This window comes from Belonocnema kinseyi, chromosome 6, assembly GCF_010883055.1.
Source record: "Belonocnema kinseyi isolate 2016_QV_RU_SX_M_011 chromosome 6, B_treatae_v1, whole genome shotgun sequence".
Taxonomy (NCBI): Eukaryota; Metazoa; Arthropoda; class Insecta; order Hymenoptera; family Cynipidae; genus Belonocnema; species Belonocnema kinseyi.
The window spans coordinates 7,209,570-7,214,950 of NC_046662.1; the positions used below are offsets into that span (position 1 = coordinate 7,209,570).

Below are 5,381 nucleotides of genomic sequence, written 5' to 3' on the forward strand. Positions count from 1 at the left end.
TGGAATTTTTCTGAGGTCAGATTCGGATTCAGCGCAGCAAAAACCTTCGGGTATAGTAGGTCTGGTCTCTGGTTCTGAGAATTGTTGGCCTGTGTAATTTAGTATTTTATTCCGAATTCAGGGTGGCCGCTGGACCAGGAAACCGGGAATTTTATGATACCGGGAAATGAGCCTGAATTTATTTTTTGACCGAAAATTTTACAAATTTTTAGAAGAAAAAAGTCTGTCCAACTTTGATTTTAACCGTTTGTTTTTAAATTATTAATTGAATTGTTACATTTTTAATTATTATATCATGCAGTTTGGAGTGTTTAATTCAGGGTGGCCGCTGGACCGGTAATTTTTTGAGACCGGAGAAAATCGGGAAATGACAGAATTTTTTTTTACCGGGAATTTTGCAAATTTATAGAAGAAAAATCTGTCTACATTCGATTTAAACAGTTTTTAAATAATCAGTTGAATTGTTATGTTTTTCCATTATGCTATTATTTAGCTTACAATGCGTAATTCAACAATTTTTTTACTGTAAAAATTTTCCATTTATAATTTTTATTTTTAAGCTTTTAAGGATTTCCAGTTCCGATGATCCAATGAATTGCATCATTTGAATTTAAAGGGGGACAAATTAAATTAATTTTTGGAGGTTTCAAAATTAAAATTTAACAATATTATAGTTTATATTCAAATAATTGTTAAAAATGAAAACATCAATTCGTTATTAAATATTCCAAAATTTCAGATTAAAAGCCTTGATAGTCAGTTTTAAATTTGATAAATTTAGATGTAAATATAAAGCAATTTCGAACTGCAAAGCTTAAAATCGTACAATTTAAAAAAATGGAATCATAAAAACAATTTTGTTGTTTATTATTTTAATTTTCAATGTAATATTTTTAAATTTTTAGATTTTCAGTTGAATATTTGAATTTGAATCTAGAATTTTTCTGTAGAAATATATCTGTATAGCAATTATTATCAAGGTGGCCGCTGGATCGGGAAACCGGGAAATGACAGTGAATTTTTCTTTACCGGAAATTTTACAAGTTTGTAGAAGAAAAATCTGCCCACGTTCGATTTCAACAGTTTTAAAATAATTAGTTGAATTGTTATGTTTTTTCATTTATTCTATTATTTAGCTCACAATGCGTAATTCAACATTTTTTTTACTTTAAAAATTTTCGATTAAAAATTTTTATTTTTAAGCTTACATTTTTAAATTTAAGACTTTGTAAATGCTTTCTTAAAGACTTGAACAAACAAAAAATAAAAGCCTTTGATGTTGAAAATTTAGGATAAATGACATTTTTATCTAATAAATAACTCATTTTTTTTTAAATTTATCTGTACTTTAAGTAATGAAAAGTGAGCAAAAACGATTTGACAAAACGATTTTAAATCAGTTCAAAATTTAAGAATTTTCAGATTTTAACGTTAAACCTTAAACGGTTTTAATTTGAAAGTCTCAGTCATTAAACAAATGTGAACGTGTGACTTAAAGTTTATAAACTATTTTCAACTGAAACATAACTTCACAATAATATATTCGTAATTAAAACAATTTATTAAATTAAAAATATTGTTTCAGTCTAAAATATTCCATTTTTAACCCATTTAATTTGATATTTTTAATTAAAGAAAGATTAATTATTTAATATTTAGCAATATTTGAATTTTTATTTAACACAAGTAAATTAAAACCAAATATTTAAAAGTAAAGATACTTTAACTGACATTGAAAGCCTGGGGTCGTTAAAATTTCGAAGAGCATTTAAACTTTTAACGTTATAATTTCATGGTTGATTTGAAAAATGCTTAATTCAGTGAAATTTTTAGATTTTGATGTATAATTTACAAATGAACATTAGAAAAAATTGGACTAATTTTAAGAGATATTTAGGAGTTTTAAAAAGATTAAACATCATGCAAATTTCAGAAAGTTTTCTTAAAACATTCTAGAATCTTTTTTGAAAATTTTGTTTAAATCTTCGAGAACCTTTTAAAATATTCACATACAATAATTTTTCAAAATGAAGATATTTTTAATTTTCCTAAGAATCTTTAGAAAACGTTTTTATTCTTTTGAATCCTTTAACACTTCTTGAAAAGAATCGAATTTTTTTGTTTAAAATCTGCGAAAATCTACATTTTGTTTTATATTAAGCTATCATTCAAGTGGTACATTAAGTTTGAATCTTTTCAAAACTACATATCTCTTAAATTGTAGAAAAAATTCAATTAACTTTGACAGATATTTAGAAGTTCTGAAAAAATGTCCAAAATAATTTTAAATTTAAAACCAATTTAAAGCAACTTCTAGATTTCTCTAGATTCTAAAATAAAATGTTGAAGCTTTACAAGGATGATTAAACTATTTAAAAAGAAAATAATTGAATTTCACATTTAAGAAGTATTCAGTTAAAATTTTTTCAATTTTTCAATATTTAATGTTTCTAGATTAAAGTTCCTTAAAATTATATCATTTTGAAAATTTTGAAATTCATTGATTGATTTTTTAATTTAGAGCATTGAAAATGATAATGTAGATTTATATTTTTTTATATTGAAAAATGCTAGTAGCTTTAATTTTATACGCGTAAATTATTGAGCATTTTAATACAAAAATTTTTAGTTAAAAACTTTGAAATTTAAATTTTAAAAGTTCAAAATTCAACAGTTTCACTTTGAGTACTTTTATTTGCAGCTCAGTTTTTATTGCCTTAAGACGAGAAATATTTAGCTTTAGTGTTCCATTTTTTAAATTTCATAGACCGTGAAAAATGTTTTCGAATCAGGAAAAAATCGGGAATTTATTTCGTCGATTAAAACGGCCACCCTGTTAATTGGAAAATCTTTCGCGTTCAAAATTGTCCGTTTGAAACTCTAATTTTTAAGCGTACAATTTACTTTTTAAGATTTTTAAAATGCAGTTTTAAAGACTTAAACAATTAAAAATTAGAAGCGTTGAAATATAAAATTTGGAATAAAAAAATGTTTAGTTGATCAACTGTGAATATAAATTAATGATTGGTTTTTAAAATTGAACTGTATTTCAAGATTTAAACAATAAATAATAATAAATTTTACAAGACGATTCGGAATCAGTTTATAATTTGAGAATTTGCAGATTTTAAAGTTTAAAATTAAACTTTTTCAGTTGGAAAGTCTTAATTTGACATTTTTTAATTGAGGATAAAAACAATCTCTTAATATTTATAAATATCTGACTGTTTATTCAAAATCAGTAATTATATATTAAATATTCAAAACTAACCATTTAAAAAACACTAAACTTTGAACGTTAAAATTTTAATTGCTCTTTAAAAACAAATTTAATTGTAAATCAAATTATTGAATTTTCATGTATAAATAACAATTGAAAATCTATTATTCTTAGAAAAAATTTGAGAAATTTAAAGAGATATTTACAAGTTTAACAAAAAATTCAAAATAATTTCCTTGGCAAATTAAAAATTATTTTTTATTTTGAAAAATTAGTTTTAAGAGAATATTTTTAAAAAATTAGAAATATTTACGAAATTATCAAAAATGATTTTACAAGATTTCTAGGAAACTTTTTTAATTTGATAGGATTTTTTAAACATTGGTAGGCAAATTTGAGAAAAATCCGAATCGTTTAAAAAGATGTTTGGAAGTTCTGAAATGTTTTAAAAACAATTTTAAATTCGAAAGAAGGGTAAAATAATGTATAAATATTTCAAGTCTTTTATGTGAAATTTTGAATCATTTGAAGGATTTTTATACTATTTAAAATTAATATAATTTAACTTTAAATTTAAAAAGTGTTTAGTTTATAAAAAAATGTAATCGTTTAATTTGTAATGTTTCTAGCTTAAAATTACTATATTTTTGCAACTCAATCTGAATCTTTAAACCTTACAATTCATAAAAGTTAAAAATGTTTGGTTTGGCAGTTTAACTGCATTGCATTTAAAACATTTGAATGCAAAATTTTTGAATGAAAACACTTTTCAATGCAAATTTTTAAAGTTAAAAATTCAAAAGTTCCACTTTGAGTGTTTTAATTTGCACCTCAGATTTTATTACTTCAAATGTAAAAATGTTTAGCTTCAGAGTTCGATTTTTAAAATTCGATTGACCGTGAAAAATTTTTGCAAACCGGGAAAAAACCGGGAATTTTACAAATGTATAGAAAAAATTCTCTCCAACTTTGATTTTAACCGTTTTTAAAAATAATTAGTTGAATTGATATATTTTAAAACTGTTATGCAATTCAGTTTAGAATGCTGAACTGGAAAATATTTCGCTTTTAAAATTTTTCATTTTAAACTTTAATGTTTAAGCGTACATTTTACTTTTATGATTTTTTAAATGCAGTTTTAAATACTTAAAATTGTACAAATTTTTAGAACATAAGATCCTTTCAACTTTGATTTTAACTGTTTTTTTTTAAATAATTAGTTTAATTTTGATCTTTTGTAATTATGATATCATTCAGTTAGAATGCGTAATTCGAAAATCTTTCACTTAATTGAAACAATTAAAAATTAGAAGCGTTTAAAATCGAAAAAACTGTTAAATTGTAAAGTTTTATTAGTTAAACAAGTGTAGACGCCCTATTCAAAATTTATAATCTATTTTTAATTTTAAAATATCTTTAAAATAATATATTTATAGTTAAAGACTTTTAATAAATTTCAAATATAATTTCATTCTAAAATATTCCATTTTTAAACCATGCAATTTAAAATTTTTCAATTAAGAATTAGAGCAGTTACTTAATATTCCAAAATATTTGACTGTACATTTGAATGAATGAAATATTTAAAACTAAACTTTGAACGTTACAATTTTGATTGTTCTATTTAACCAATTTTAATTTGCAAATCAAATTGTTGAATTTTGATGTATAAAAAACAATTAAACACCTATTATTCTCAGAAAAAAAATCGAGTAAGTTTAAGAGACATTTAGAAGGCTTTAAAAAATCAAAAATTAATTAATAATTTGAAATGATTTAAAATAATTTAAACAAGTGTCTACGTGTACCGACAAAATCTGACTATTCGTACAAAAATTTAAAAGCTTTTTAAGAATTTTGACAGGTTTCATAAGAATAAAAAATATTTCCTAGGAAAATTGAAAATAATTTTTTATTTTAGTAAAATAATTTTAATAGAACATTTAAAAAGATTTATGATTATTTACAACATTTAAAACAATTAATGTGGAACATTTTAAGAAAATTTCTTCAATTTAGCAGAATTTAAAAAAAAAATTAATTTGAAAAAATATAAAACAGCATGTAGATGTTTCTCGATTTTGTAATAAAATTTCGAAGCATTATAAGGATCTTTAAACTATTTAAAATAAAAATAATTTTTTTACAAATTTATATTTGG

At 22.2% G+C, this 5,381-nt stretch overlaps 1 protein-coding gene across 2 annotated transcripts in view; it reads left to right on the forward strand.

Annotated features, from left to right (window-relative positions):
- LOC117174351 (attractin-like protein 1) overlaps window positions 1–5,381 on the forward strand; it is a 149,257-nt gene that overhangs the window by 74,052 nt on the left and 69,824 nt on the right. The window lies entirely within an intron of this gene.